We start from the raw sequence: 16466 nt of genomic DNA on the forward strand, positions 1-16466 counted from the left end.
CCAAGGCCCGGAACTTCTGCGTCCCACGCCGGCGCTCTGACGTCATCGGACGTCCTCCGGGCTCTACTGCGCATGCGCAGAACTACTGCGCATGCGCAGTAGAGCACGGAGGACGTCCGATGACGTCAGAGCGCCGGCGTGGGACGCAGAAGTTCCGGGCCTTGGAGCGCAGAAGAGCCCGACCTGGCAGCCGGCCTGGCCAGGTCGGGCGCGCCACCGGAGACCACCGGGAGCCTGCGGAGCGGCGGCGAGGGCACCTCCTGCCTGCCACGGGCTGGAGGAAGCCCCAGGTAAGTGGAATTTGATTTTTATTTTTTGCCCACCCTCCCTGAACCTTTCCTTTAACCCATTCAGTGAATTTCTGCTTAAAAAAAAATCTGGCATAATAGTTTGTAAGCTGTAAGCAATCTTTTAAAGCAAAGTTGTAATGCTGGGTGTTAAACCGCTTTAAGTCAGAGAGTGAATTAAAAAAATTGCTCTGCAAAAGTGCTTTAGAAAACCGCTTGTAAAAAAACACAGTGCGCAGGCAAGCGCCAGGAGCCGCTGAAAAAAATCACGCACAAAATCGCAAAATGCTTGCGTTTGCAATTTAGATTTTAGATGTGAAGAGAGCCTCAAAGTGATAGAAGAAAAGATTGATAAGTTCTCCCAGCCATGGTGGGCTGCACATCCAGAGGGCCATGTGTTTGCCTCATATTTTGGAGCTGAAGGTGGCACCTGTTTGTCATGCCAGAAAACTGTGAGGCATGTTACTGAGCCACGCTGCAGCTTATAGCATTGTCTAATCGGGCTGCTATCAGCTGTGACGTTAGCGGAGGAGCTCGTGGAATGCTCTCTCTCTTACCTGCTGAGAATGACATCTCGCCTTCATCTTCACAGGCTCGCACTGACTGTGTAGAACTTGTTTGTGTAGCTAAAAGCACTTCCTATTATCCAATCACACACACACACTGCAAAGTCACACTCTGGGCAGCCACACCTTCCTGTATAGATATGACTGTATGCTTTTCATACCTGGCGCTCGACACCTGAAGACAGGCAAGGTAAGCGATGCGGGCTCTAGTCTATAGGGATGGGGGGGGGGGGTCATGCGGGGGGCTGGGGGAGGGTGTATATGGGTGTACAGGCAGACCCCTACTTAGGTTCTGTTCTGGGAGATTGTTTGTAAGTTGAATTTGTTTGTAAGTTGAGTCCTGATTTACACAAGGTGAAACATGGATAAATAATTTACTTTCAGACAACTCTGGATTTGGACATGTAGTATACACTATGGTTTATTGGGTTGTTTTCAATGTACTTTTTAAAGTGTTTTAAACTATTTATAACAGTTTATATAGTACTGTAACAACTGCTGGTAATTATATGTAATTAAAAAAACCAGTATTGTACATGAAGACAACTGTGTTTGTGTCTCTGAAATGGAAGCAGGAAATGTGGATGCTCAGCGGCTAATGGGTGATTTGGGTGTCCCACAGTCAGTAATGTAAATATCGGCTATTAGGCTTCCAAAGCTGAAATTAAGGCATGTGATAATTATTATTTTGAAAATGACAATGTTATGGTATTTTACTTTTTTTTGTTTTGTATTTACAAATGATTCATTTTTGAAAATTATTGTTTTGAAATGTATCGTTTTGAACATTATAAGATTAGGAAGTGGGGTTTTAGGGTTCGGTGTCAAGAAGGGGGGTTTAGGGATAGGCTTCAGGAAGGGCCCTTTTCCACCTGCAATCGCTAGCGTTCACGCTGAACGCTAGCGATTGCTGAATCGCAAAACCGGCGATTCCCCCGACGTTTGCGGCCGCGATTTTGCTATGCTATGCACTGCATAGCAAAATCGCGGCAAAAGTCGCTCCGCGGCGCGATCGCGATTAAGTAAAAAACGAATCGCGGTAGTGGAAATGACCTACCGCGATTCCTATGTTAAAAAGCAAACCGTAGCGATTGTAAAATCGCTAGCGGTTTGCGGTTTTGCGATTCAGCTAGCGCAAACGCGCTAGTGGAAAAGGGCCCGAAGGGGGGTTTTAGGGTAAGGCGTCAAGAAGGGGGGTTTTAGGGTTAGGCTTCAGGAAGTGGGGTTTTAGAGTTAGGCGTCAGGAAGGGGGGTTTTAGGGTTAGGTGTCATGAAGTGGGGTTTTAGGGTTAGGCTTAGGCATCAGGAAGGGGGGTTTTAGGGTTAGGTGTCAAGAAGAGGGGTTTTAGGGATAAGCGTCAGGAAGGGAGGTTTTAGGGTTAGTCATCAAGAAGGGGGTTTTCGGATTAGGCGTCAGGAAGGGGGGTTTAAAGTGAAGGTCCAAGCTAAAAAAAGAAAAAACTGCACTTACCTGGGGCTTCCTCCAGCCCCTGGCAGTCATTCTGTACCTTTTTTTTTAGCTTGGATGCTTCCTTTAAGGGTTAGGCATCAGGAAGGGGGGGTTTAGGGATAGTCATCAAGAAGGGGGTTTTCGGGTTAGGCATCAGGAAGGGGGGTTTTAGGGATAGTCATCAAGAAGGGGGTTTAGGGTCAGGCGTCAGGAAGGGGGGTTTTAGGGATAGTCATCAAGAAAGGGGTTTTCGGGTTAGGCATCAGGAAGGGGGTTTTAGGGTTAGGCATCAGGAAGGGGGGTTTTAGGGTTAGGCATCAGGAAGGGGGGTTTTAGGGTTAGGCATCAGGAACGGCTGTTTTAGGGTTAGGCATCCAGAGGGGGGGAGGGTTCTGTGTGAGAGTAATATGTATCAATATTTTATTACGATAATTTACACTGTTTACACTTTAGAAATGAAGAATATTGGTAGATATTAGAGATAATTTTATTAACGAAAAAAGGCATTTTTTCGTCAGGCCCCTATTTCATGCATACTTTGAAACAATGTTAGTCAAGTTGGGGACTGTCTGTATTTAATTAAATGTGGAGTATTTGTTTGTTATTACTTAGTATTTATATAGAACCAACATCTTCTGCAGCGCTGTACAGAGTATACTTTCTTGTCACTGACTGTCCCTCAGAGGGGCTCACAATCGAGTCCCTACTATAGTCATATGTCTATGTATGTATCATGTAGTGTATGTATCCTAGTCTAGGCCAAATTTTAGGGGTAAGCCAATTAACTTGCATGTTTTTGGGATGTGGGAGAAAACTGGAGTGCCCTGAGGAAACCCACACAGACGCAGGGAGTATTATGCACTTCGCCACCATGCTGCCCATAGTTATTAGTGGATTTGAAAATCTCAGATTGCTCCAGGACTAGAAGGATCATTCTACCTGGATCTGATATCTGGGTGGTTACCGATCTTGGGTATCATTCGGGAACTTCCTGCTTGAATTTGTGTATCTCTACTACAGTAACTATTCAATAAATAATACCTCCACTTCGCAATCCCAGTCACTGAGTGATTTATTAAGACAGGTGCTCAGATACTGGAAGGGAATGTGAAATGTGAGTGGCCGAGAACAACCAATCAGGTTTCAGTTGGTAAATGATTTAAGGCTCGTGTTTGGTTGACTGCTTCACGTTTAGGCAGGGTTCATACTTATTCATGAACATTTTCAGCATTATTTCCTCACATTCAATTCTGCATTTTGCGATTTTGGGGGTACTATCCTTTTTTCCCCTCCACAATTTTGCATTTCTGAGTCCGATTGTTCAGATTACAATTTTTCAATGCATCCCGCTGAAATAAATTTGCATGAGAATGTATCTAATTAACTTCAACATCGGGTGTGATTTTCACAAAATAAAGGCAATTTCCATTGACTTACATTACATGCGAATTGCACACAGAAAAAAAAAATCATCATTTCAATCAATTTCAGAATGCAGAAAAATAAGAAAAATGTGACTCGAATGTGATGTTCTAGAAATACGTTAGTTGTGTGTCGAACGCAAAATCGCAATTTTGCACAATGCATGCAAATTCTAGTAAGTGTGACCGGCCCCTAACCCCAGGTTTGTTTGCCCCGCTTCGATGAGTCTGTATGTGATGATAATGACCATAGACTAAATATAGCATCAGGCATATTATATGTTTCAATAATTTTTATTGGGAATTTTCTTAAAGAAAACCTGAACTGAACATTAAAAGTTAAAATAAGCATACACAAGTCATACTTGCCTTCCATGTAGTCTACTCATCAGTGTCTTTCTCCTGTCCCGCGTCTTGTTTGTTCACTGTGATCAAGGGAATTTTCCGTCCTCCATTTTGACAATGGACATTACCCATAACAGCTTTCTGGTCAGCACACAGTTAAACTGTAACATCGCCCACTTGAGCCATAGGGAAACATGGACATTTACCTGGTACATCAGGTTTCCTCTCAGCTATAACTGACAGCAACTGATATTTTACTGACAGCAACAGATATATTTCAGTTCTGACAAAATATTGTCAGGACTGGAAGGGATTATTGTCAGAAGAAAATGGTGAGCTTCTGAGAGGAACTGATGGCAAGGTAACTATGTAATGTTCATTTGAAGTTACCTCATGTGTTTATTTTAAATATTTTTACTCAGTACAGGTTCTCTTTAAGTTTTACAACAAGGCCTAATTGGCCAAACTCAGTAATTTCAATAAAATTGTGCATTATTTATGTACATAACATTATAAACACATGCATATAGATCTTAGTCATTATACACCAGATATAACAAAGATAGCATGAGAATGTAGAATAAAATAACAGTAATATTATTATTGACTATGAAACATAATTGAATGTTAACTTTCCGTTAGAGTAGAACCTCTGGGTAACTGGGGGACTGAACCCGCCTACTAAGTTCCCAGAGGACGCATCCCACTTATCTAACGATCACAGTCAATATTTCAGTACAGACTGATATTAAATTTTCCTTGATGAAAAAAAAACCCTTCATCAAACACTTACTGTACATAAACTACTAGATAACTAAATACTAAACTAGAATAGACTTGAGTAAACTAAACTAACATATATCACACTTTAATGTAACATGTTGTATCATATTCAATGCTGAGAGTCACATAAAAATTAAAGCAATGTCTGTCATATGGCAATCAAGTAGCAGAAAGGATAAGAGAACATATCTCTGTGAGATGTTATATATAATCAAACAGTTTAGTATTTGGTGATACCAAGGACCACAGACTTGCTCCAGCCAAGAATGATTTAACATTTCCTGATTTAATAGCCCATGTTTTTTCTGCTTGTAAATTAAATTTAACAGATTTTAAAAAGTTATCAATTGGTGGTATAGATTTGGATTTCCAGTTTTTAATCAGGCATATTATAGACAGCCAGTATATCACTGTTACACATCCATATATTTAAAAGTTGATATCCGCTTGTTTCCAGTGACTTTAAATTGTGATCCTCCACCATAGACACCCGTAAGCATACAGACTCACCAGATGTATTGGCCACTGCTAGACTGGCCAACCATGCACAGATCCAGGAAGCCTAGGAGCCTCAGGGTCCTGGTACCTTCACAGTAAAACGTCACTGGACTGCCATTTCCTCCACAGAATCTTGCATTGTATTACTGTGAGTATGTGGCTGGCTTCTGCTGTTGGCCCTGCTGGAGGAGCAGGCAGAGGGGAGACAGGCAGCTGTGAGGCTGCAGCCAGTGGCTCCTAGGCTTCCTGGATCTGTGCATGGTTGGCCAGTCTAGCAGTGGCCATTACATCTGGTGAGTCTGTTTGCTTACAGGTGTCTATGGTGGAAGATCACAATTTAAAGTCATTGGAAACAAGAGGATATGAACGTTTAAATATATGGATGTGCCCTTAACAATGATATACTGACTGTGAGAGGGTTTACCAAACCTGGTGACAGCGCACTCTGTGGCTATCTGAACTGTATACACCTCAGCTATAGCGCTTTGATATGTTTTACTATATTATAGACAGCACAATGTTTATTAGCTGAGATGGGGATTTATGCACTCCCAGGTAAGGTTTCGATATATGAGATGTGAACGTCTTATAAATACACAAACCAGTGGAGAATCTCTTTTGAGCAAGTTTCTAATCATTATGGTTATAGTGAACCTCAACCGAGGGAAAATTATTTAAAATAACCGCGACGTACCTGCAAATGAATATTCCATACTTAACTCGACGTCAGTTTCTTCTCAGAAGCTCACCATTTTCATCTAACAACAATTCGTTCCAGTTCTGACCAGATTTGGTCAGAACTGAAATATATTGGTTGCTGTCGGTTATATAGCAGTTGCTGTCAGTTATAACTGAAAGGACAACTGATGAACAAGGTAATGTCCATGTTTCCCTATGGCTCAAGTGGGTGATGTTACAGTTTATCAGTGTGCTGACCTGGAAGCTGTTATGGGGTAACAGCCATTTTCAAAATGGTGGACGGAGAATTCAATTGATCACAGTGGACAAACAGGACACAGGAGAGGAGAAAGAGATTAATGAGAAGACTACATGGGAGGTAAGTATGACTTGTGTATGTTTATTTTGACTTTTAATTTTTAGTTCAGGTTTGCTTTAAGGCTGTTGCTTTTGACGTAGGGATTGAGCCTTTGACCAGGGTTCAAATTACAACTCAAGCCAGTACCTAAAACAGTAAAGAGTCTTTGGCCAAGGCTCCATCATGATCCTGGTCACCCGTAGAGAATGCCCTTAGTGGCGGCAGTCCTGAAGCCTATTGAGCCTGCTAGCAGAAAAGTGCAATAGAAATGTTATGTGTCTTGTATGTTACAGACAGATCCCAACATTGGTCACTTCAGGATCTGGCCAGCTAATGTGAGAAGTGTCTGGCTGATGCAGCCAACGTGTGAAGAAACCTGCGGGTATCTTACGTTTTCAGACTTTGGGCAGCCAGAGCAGGAAATGGCAGACAGGTGCCCACTAATGATACAATTTTCATTCTCCAATCTTACCACTTCTATGACTATGTAATATTAGGGATTGCCTAAAGTACCCAAGCAAAGTACACTCACTAAGTGAATATTAGTGGATGTCTTTAGGAGGCAGCAGAAGAAAGGGTAAAGCATATAATAGCATATAATATTGCTGTTATCCACATCTTCGGTGTGCTAGGCTAATTAAAGGGGCCCATACACTGGGCGATTTTAGCCACCTATCGACGGCCGATTCGACTGTTTTGATAGAATCTGCTAGAAATCGATGCAGCAAAAAGCGTGATCGATCGGTAGATCGATCGATTTCCAGCCGATTTCGATCGATTTGCTCGATCGGTCCGAGCGGAAAATCTGTGTCGATCGGCTGCTGGCACCAGTAGATCGCGATCTAATAGGCACCCCTGTGATAGGCATCTGACAAAAACCATTCTGATGGTCGAATCTACTGCAAGTCTATAAGTGTATGGCCACCTTTATTAGAAGGCACAGCAGACCAGACTCGGATACCTTCCATCTCCTTCTCTTTATCTACTGCTCCAGTCCCTTTGGACAGGTGTAATGGTTAGAAAGTTTGGAAGACAGTCATGTACGGGGTGGGGGCATGGCGGAGCGTATGGAAGGCAGACTGGGGTGGTGGGTGGGGGTTGAGCATGGAGGAGGGGAAGGCATACTGGGGGGGAGGGATGGCAAAGCGGATGGAAGGCAGGGAGGAGGGGCATGGTGGAGGGGATAGAAGGCAGATCTGGGGGGGAACATGGCGGAGCGACTGTAAGGCAGACTGGGGGTGGGGGTTGGGCATGGTGGAGGGGATGGAAGGCATACTGCGGTGGGGGTTGGGCATGGCAGAGCAGATGGAAGTCAGACTGGGGTGAAGGGCATCGTGGAGGGAATGGTAGGTAGACTGAGGGTGAACATGGCGGAGCGGATGGAAGGCAGACTGAGGGAAGGGGGGCATGGTAGAGCGTATGGAAGGAAGACTGGGGGGAGGGGCACGGTACCGCTGATGGAAGGCAGACTAGAGGGAAGGGCATGGTGGAGCGGATGGAAGGCAGACTGGGGGTGAGCATTGGGCATGGAGGAGGAGATGGAAGGCAGACTGGGGGTTAGGGTTGGGCATAGCGGAGCGGATGGAAGGCAGACTGGCACAGCAGTGGGCTGGTATGATCACTGCTGTTCCCTCTTTTCATGATATCTCCATGGCAGCATAGGATCGGGCAGTTCCCCGCCTCCAGTCGTATGCTGCCATGGAGATTAAACATACAAAAATTACAGGATATCAACCAACGTGTTATCAATATATTGCACTAATCCCGGTCTCACCTAACAAGAAACCATAGAGTAATAATAGAGCATAGAGAGCTCCTGGTACTACTGTGCAAAATTCTTTAATTCGTCAAATTGTTCAAAACCATACAGCCCAATAAAAACCCACCTAATGGTAATCTGCCATGGAGATTACCAGGAAAGGTAAAATTTCTTAAGGTAAGTATTCAATTTTCCTGTTATCAATCATTTACCAGATCTACCCAACATCTACAAGTGTGTGCAGTCATTTTTTATTTGCAGTGATTTTTTTCCTACTGTGTGTGGGCAGGTAGGTACCTGTATTTGGGTAGGTAAGTAAAGATTGCTTTTCTTTGTCACCTCGGGAGTCCTTTAAAGCAGCTCATAATTAGTTTGTGGTTTATGCAGCCAGAGCTATTCAGCTGCCCTCGGGGAGTCTGGGTCTATGTCTAGGAGAATGTCTAGGAGAAATGTAGGGAGGTCGCAAAGGCCACCAGTGCAGCTTATCTTCAGGGACAATGACAATACAAGGGATGTGTTGAAAACCTATATAACTGTCTTATGTCTCGCACACACACACGTACGAGTCACGTAGCCTGGTGGGGATCATAATCCGATCCCTTGGGTGGCATTGCAGGGCTGACACTGTACAGACACTTGGCTGGTCTGGGGGCCGGGGAGCTGTCCTCAGAGTGGCACTGGTGTGACATCACACAGGAGCCAGGTGAGCGGGGAGAACAATGCTCTCAGCAATCGGCCAGGCAGAGTGCCCAAGGGGGCCAGATTCTCGGCAGAGGCGGTCGTTATTGAACTTCAGCAAGCCTGTGTACGGTGCTTAGGAAAGGATTGACTTAGAGAGAAACTGAAGCTGATAACTCCTTTCCCATGAGAAATCTTTACCTTTTCTCAAACAGATCATGGGGGGGGGGGGGGGGGGGGAGGGGTCTGTATGGCTGATATTGCCCTCGATTCACTAAGCTTATCTCCTATCTTAAATAACGTTTCTAGAGTTATCACCATGGTAATAGGGCATGTAGTATTCAGGAAACATTTTACCTCAGGCAAACCTAAAGTTAACTCTTCAATCTGACAGAAATCTATCTGATGGTCAAATCTGCTGCAAACCTATAAGTGTATGGCCACCTAAGGGCCCATTCACACTTATAATCGCAGAACTTTTGCGGGAGTGATTTTCCCGTGATTAGCGTGGAAAAATCACTGGACACTGCGGCGGTTTTGGAGAGATTGCGATTAGCGTGCCTTGCACGTTAATCACGATCGCTAATCACGGAACGCTCATCGCCGGCAAACCGCTGCATGCAGCGCGGTTGTGGTTATTGCTAACCGCAACCGCGGCAGTGAGAACACTGCCACTTGCTACATCGTGCAGCGGTTTTTGCAGAACTGCTAGCGGTTTGCCGTGAGCGGGAATGGCGCGATTCCCGCTCAGGTGAGAACGGGCCCTTATGATTGCTTCTATTTGCAGACATACCTACCTAGGTAGAGGGAAGTCACTGGATACTCCAGAGGCTTCCTCCACCCCCCACCACCTCGCCGTTCCAGTGTGTGCCGTGCAACCCCAGACCCTGAAACCTGTTGGAAAGGGCTTGTCAATGGAGCACTGTGCACGCACAGACGGCTTGCTGCTGCGCACTAGCACGGAGCTAAATGGGCGCGGCTTTTTCCTTTGAGCCTGCGTGGCAGAATGGTGAGGGGGAGGGGGACAGAGGTGTCCCTCTTCTTTATCTAACAGGTTGTTTTAAGTACGATGAATGGTCTAAACTCCAACAAACTCCAATTTCTTGGAAATGTCCATTTTGCCCATACGTTGTCCCTGCAAAGGGAACACCATTCCACAGCTTCCCACAATGTTTTTCTTTCAATGCCTTTTTGAATCAGCACAGCAAGTAAGTAGTACCTGGTGGACCCTTCTGAAGACATTCTTCAAACCACCTTCCTTAGGCCTGGTTCACACTTGCGTTGTTTTGCAGACCGCAGCCGGACCGCAATATCCACAAACGGAACGGACGATTAAGGGTCCATTGTTAATCAATGGACCCGTGCGCGCTCGTCCGTTCCTCCGGATCCGGATGCGGTCTGCGGTCCGGAATTTTCCAACATGCTCCAATTTTCCGGACCGGTCCTCCGTCCACCGCCGCCGGACCGGATCCGAACAAGAAATCCAGCACAACAGCAACTGAGGGGAAACGGAAGTGCACAACACACTTCCGGATGAAAGCCGGACGTCCTACCCCACTTCCTGTGGGGTTCTCTATGGTGCAGGCGGCCATGTGGATGTACCCAGCGCCGGACAGCCCCCAGCCTCTCCACAACCACCCCAGAACACAGCGGAGGATGGAAGGACCCGACCATCCAGACGCAGGGCCCCGCGGGACGAGAAGGATGATGTCCGCACAGCAAGCTCTCCCCAAGGAGGACTCCAGCGCTTTTCCAGACCTTCCAGGCCCCTCTTTGAAAACAGAAACGGATCCAGGACGCATGAAGAACGGAAGAAGATTCTGATGAAAACTGAACGTGACCTGACCGGATCCTGATGGCCTCCTGATGGCGAACGTATGTTCTCAGAAAGGACCAGACCGGAACAGACCCGTGCCACCGGTAAGTATTTCATCAAAACGCAAGTGTGAACCGGGCTTTAAGGCTCTGTTCACAATTAACTAAAAAATGGCCCGTTTTCTGCTTTGGACAGCAGCAGATAAACGGACATGTTGACAAATCCTGTGTTACGTATAGGATCTGTTCATACATGTCTGTTTCCTCAGGGTACTATTTACGTTGGGGAGACCTGGGGATCTGGTTCTGGGGTCCTGGGAGACAACCCAATCATATCTGGGTTTTGCCATGACCCTATGGTGGCTACAACCCTGTCTGATGCAGCAGGCAGAAGATCGCACTGGAGAAACTATGAGGGTGGTTCGTGCCATGGACACTGTCCCCGCCCACAACACAAACCCATTATTATTATTTAGTATTTACTGTCTATAGCACCTGCATCTACCGCAGTGCTGCACAGAGTATATAGTCTTGTCCCTAACTGTCCCTCAGAGGAGCTTACAATCTAATTCCTGCCATAGTCATGTGTCCAACATAAAGTAGGGCCTTTTTTTTTCTTTTTAAGGGGAAGCCAATTAACTTAACCAATTGTTTGTGCCAAAGCCAGAAAAGGATTAGGATGAAATGGGTCTCCAGGCAGGATAGCATTTTTTTGTCCACTGCTGATGGTCACCTGGCTTTTTTAGTTAGATTTGGTGGGGGGGTAGCATCCACCCGGCCCCTAGACTCTCTCCAGGCCCTGGGCAACTGCCAAGGTTAGCCTTGTGAATGATCCGGCTCTGGAGGAAACCCGCGCAGATACGGAGAGAACATATAAATTCCGTGCAGATAGTTCCCTGGCTGGGACAGAGCCGTATCCCGAAATCCATGGCAATCTAATGCCTATGAGCTTTCTTGCTGACTTTCGGACAGGGCCGGATTTACCATAAGGCATTGTAGGCACGTGCCTACAGGCGCCTGATGATGTAAAGGCGGCTCACTCCCCTCCCCTAGTGCCTCCCTCCTTCCCTATGCAGAGTCCTGAGCAAAGTGTAAATGAGAGGTTACGCACCCCACTCTCGGCATTCCACTGATGAGATCTCCCTTCAGTCAGGGGGTACCTCGAGCTACCTAATACTTGGGGGCACCTCTAGCTACCTTATACTTAGGGGCACCTCTAGCTACTTAATACTGAGGCTACCTCTGCCTACCTAATACTAAGGTAAAGATAAAAAGAGTGGCACTCACTGACGAGAGGGATAGGGTGCCCAAGCCTCAAAGGTTCCCCGCACCATGGGATCCAGCTGCAGCAAACAAGAAGGTAGATGGAGGCTGGCACTTCCAAAAATAAGCTCTTTTATTGAAAGATTAAAAGCATGTGGCTATACGGCGAGTCTTGAAACAGCGGGCTGTCGCCGTATAGCCACATGCTTTTAATCTTTCAATAAAAGAGCTTATTTTTGGAAGTGCCAGCCTCCATCTACCTTCTTGTTACCTAATACTAAGGGGCACCTGTAGCTACCTATGACAGGCAAGGGAAGTAAGTGAGAACTGGCACCTGGGACAGCCAGCACACTTGAGGTATGGTTCGGTTGGGGTTTGTAGGTTCATGAAGGTGCCAGGTGAAGGTGCCAGGACATCTGTGCCTATAGGCTCCTGTGAGGTAAATCTGGGCCTGCTTTTGGATCTTGAATTATCTTGGCCGTGGAGGAACTAAATACCGTTTCTGCAAGGACTATTGTTTAGTTATGGAATCCTAGTGGTGTAACCAGGTTTTATCAACAATGACAAGTCTGTTCAAGAAATTATCACTAACTTACTCAAAATGCTGCAAAAATACTAAGATGTGTTCCTCTGATTTCATTTTGCATCAGCGTTTAATTGTCCTGGCACCCACTTGGCTGGCAGCTTCTGAATATGCAGCGCTCATGAATTATAAACCCAAAGCATTCCCTGCATATCTGTTCTATCTATTTAAATGTTTTATCTGATATTCACCAATCTGCCAAAACCAGGTCATGAACACAAACAACTTCTTAAGGTAGCCACTAATGATCCAATTTCTAGTGAAAAATCGTTCGAGCAATCAGAAACTCTGATCAGAAGTGAAATATTGTAATACATTGTTCACTACACCATCAACGAACCAATCTTTGCTTTCTATCCATCACAATCAACAAGAAAATCCAAATTTTGGTTCAACGAAAATTCATTCGGACAACATTTTTTTCACTCGTTCATAATCGATTGTGTCCATCAACGGAGGTTATTTACGACCAATCCGAATCTCTGATCGCTCAAACGATTTTTCGCTAGAAATTGGACAGTTAGTGGCCACCTTTATGGAGTGGACTTGGTTAAAGTGAACCTGAACTCTTGCACAGGACCGAAGGAATCCATAGAGAAATGCACCCTGTATGTATGTAATACCGCCTCATCTGTGACTAAGCACAAGTTGTAATTTGATCTCTCGGCTATGTCAGCTGCCTGCCTCAGCAGAGCAGCTAATTTGTAAACATAGGATATTAACCCTGTGTCTTATCCTATGGAAGCAGGAAGTAGACAGATTTTTTGCAGGATTTTCATTAGCTGTAACAAAGAAATGTTTTTCTTTTAGGCCTCTTTTCCACGACCAGTTGATAGGCAGTGAATTGCCTCTCAAACTCTCACATCTGCTTGCTGCTGCCTGATAAGTGCTTGCTGCTGCCCACTAACTGCTCACTTCTGCCCACTAACTGCTCACTGCTGCCTGGTAACTGCTTGCTGAGCACACAGTTCAACTGCCTGTGGAAATGAGCCCTAATGCTGGGAATACATGGTTCGTTTTGTAGCTGAATAGATGGTTCGATAGATAATTTCCGACATGTCCGATCTCCCTTTCCATTCTTTTGCCTCTTGATTTCTGATAGAAGTCAATGGAAAAAGATAAAAAAAACGAGAGGAAGATAAGAAGCTGAATTCGAGAGGCAAAAGTGAACCGTGTATTCCGAGCAGAAGGGCCCTTTTCCATGACAAGTTGAAAACACTGATAACTGCATGCTGCTGCTTGGTAACTGCTCGCTGCTGCCTGGCAACTGCCCACTGAGCACACAGGTCAACTGCCTATGGAAAGGGGTCCTAAGGCCTCTTTTCCATGGACAGTTGAACTGTGTGCTCAGCAAGCAGTTGCCAGGCAGCAGTGAGCAGTGACCAGGCAGCTGATGAAGGTTCCATCCACCTTCCTGAATAAAAAGTCATCCATTGACCAAGTGTGCCAAGCTTGAAAACGCTGACACTAACAGTGTAAAAATGGCTGCAGTTTACATTTTCCCATTGAAAAGGAATTGCTGAAATTTGATTGGCTGTTTTATGCTCCGCGCACTCTCCCCAAATGTTTCACCTTGCTCACCAAGTCAACTGTGCCAAGTTTGGGGACTCTGGCTTTATTACTGTGAGAATGGCAGCCTTTTAAATTTTTTCCATTGACGTGAATAGGTGAAATCTGATTGTCTGTTTGTGGTTCCACCCAGATGTGCAGGGCTTATGTGAAACCCCCAGAACATATCATCACAGGTAGATTTATATATATAGATGTATTTATATAGCGCTGACATCTTCTGCAGCACATCACAGAGTACATAGTCATGTCACTGACTGTCCTCAGAGGAGCTTACAGTCTAATCTCTGCTCTACCGTATAGTCATTGTCTAATGTGCCACCATATTATTAATATTATGTATTTATATATCACTGACATCTGCTGCACACTTTACAGAACACATAGTCATGTCGCTGACTGTCCTCAGAGGAGATCACAATCTAATCTCTACCATAGTCATCGTCTAATGTCCTACCATATTAATATTATGTATCTATATATCACTGACATCGTCTGCAGCACTTTACAGATCACATGGTCATATCACTGACTGTCCTCAGAGGAGATCACAATCTAATCTCTACTATTGTCATAGTCTAATGTCTTTCCATATTACTATTGTGTATTTATTTAGCACTGACATCTTCTGCAGCACATCACAGAGTACATACTGTAGTCATGTCACTGACTGTCCTCAGAGGAGCTTACAGTCTAATCTCTTCTCTACCGTATTGTCATAGTGTAATGTGCCACCATATTATTAATATTATGTATTTATATATCACAGACATCTGCTGCTCACTTTACAGTCCTCAGACGAGCTCACAATCTAATCCCTACCATAGTCATGGTGTAATGTCCTACTATATTATTATTATGTATTTATATAGCACTGACATCTTATGGAGCACTTTAAAGATCACATAGTCATATCACTGAGTGTCCTTAGAGGGGGCTCACAATCTAATCCCTACTATAGTCATAGTTTAATGTCCTACTATATTATTAATATTATGTATTTATATAGCACTGACATCTTCGGCAGCACTTAACAGAGTGCATAGTCATGTCACTGACAGTCCTCAGAGGAGCTCAGAATGTATTCCCTACAACAGTCACATGTCCATTATTGTCTATAACTTATCTGTACATTTCTGGGATATGGAAGGAAACCGGAGTGCCCCAAGGAAATCCACACAGACATGGGGAGAACATACAAACTCTGTACAGGTAGTCCCGTCGGTTTGTACGGGGAGCCCCCGATGTGATATATATATAGTGCTGCTCGGATACCACTTTTCAAAATCTGGATTGGATTCAGATTCGGATACCCAGATATCCGATCCGCTTCGGGTATCCGAGTTCAAAATTTTCTGATCCCGAATCGGATATCCGACCTCAGGATCCAGGGTATCCGGCGGATTCAGATATCTGGATTGAAAAACCGGAAGTGGCCTTTAAATTGCTTTAAAAACGTTTTTTTAGGGTAAATGAGGCATGTAGCATCATCATTGTTTAAAGGGAAACACTAATTGATGATGTGGGGACCTAAAATCCCCCCCAAAAAAGAAAAAAAAAACAGGCTGTCAATTAACATCAGGACTAGGTTCCAGACAGCGGTCGTGCAGCCCACATTGTGTCCAAAGTCCAACTGCACAACTGGAACATGACAGTTTTCATCCCAGACACCTCCAAAAAATTACGCAGGAATTGTGTTTTGGGTTAAATATAGGTGGTATCAGCACAGCAGCAGTGGCCTGTGGCACCCTGGCGGTGGGAGCAGCAAAGGTAGCAGGAGCAGGGCAATACAGCAGCAGCAGGTGTAACGTCTGCCAGGAGCATGCCGGATGTGGCACTTGGCACATGGCACTTTGCACTTGGCACGTGGCACATGGTACTTTGCACGTGGCACTCTGCACGTGACATGTGCCAAGTGGCATGTGCCACCTGCCACGTGCAAAGTGCCACATGCAAAGTGCAAAGTGCCACGTGCAAAGTGCCACCTGCTACGTGCAAAGTGCCACGTGCCACATGCCAAGTGCCAAATGCCACGTGCCAAGGGCCACATGCCAAGTGTCACGTGCCGAATGACAGTCAGACAGCAGAGGAGAAGACACTGTCACACTGGCACTGCTCAACAGAAATCCAGAATCTGAATCCGAATCGGATAGCTGAAAAAGGTCAGATATCCGGGTTACCCGGATATCTGGAATCTGGATGAGCAGCACTGGTGACGTAAAGATCTGGATCTTTAGATGCTGGACCAACCCTCAAAAACATTGTTCTCCTACTCATTCTGCCTGCTTGAATCCTCTACGCTATGTGCCGTGCATTGTCCCTTCTCCCCCCTCCATAGTAACAGAGACGTTGGTAGCTTCTAGGCTACAGACACAACTCTGCCCCAAACTATCGCCTGAGGAATCGAGTTCCA

The 16466-nt window shown here is 45.2% G+C and overlaps 1 protein-coding gene across 3 annotated transcripts in view; it reads left to right on the top strand.

The window, feature by feature from the left end:
* The first annotated feature begins 974 nt into the window (after positions 1–974).
* Positions 975–16466, top strand: part of LOC137530224 (phospholipid-transporting ATPase IC-like) — a 114635-nt gene continuing 99143 nt past the window's right edge. Inside the window, exon 1 of one of the 3 annotated variants that reach the window (XM_068251291.1) lies at positions 975–1043. The gene's annotated coding sequence lies outside the window, so the exon portion shown is untranslated. Of the gene's footprint in view, positions 1044–14196; positions 14230–16466 lie in introns of those variants that run through there. The other 2 variants (XM_068251292.1, XM_068251293.1) reach the window with 2 other exon arrangements.

The sequence above is a fragment of the Hyperolius riggenbachi genome, chromosome 1 (genome assembly GCF_040937935.1).
Source record: "Hyperolius riggenbachi isolate aHypRig1 chromosome 1, aHypRig1.pri, whole genome shotgun sequence".
Classification (NCBI taxonomy): domain Eukaryota; kingdom Metazoa; phylum Chordata; class Amphibia; order Anura; family Hyperoliidae; genus Hyperolius; species Hyperolius riggenbachi.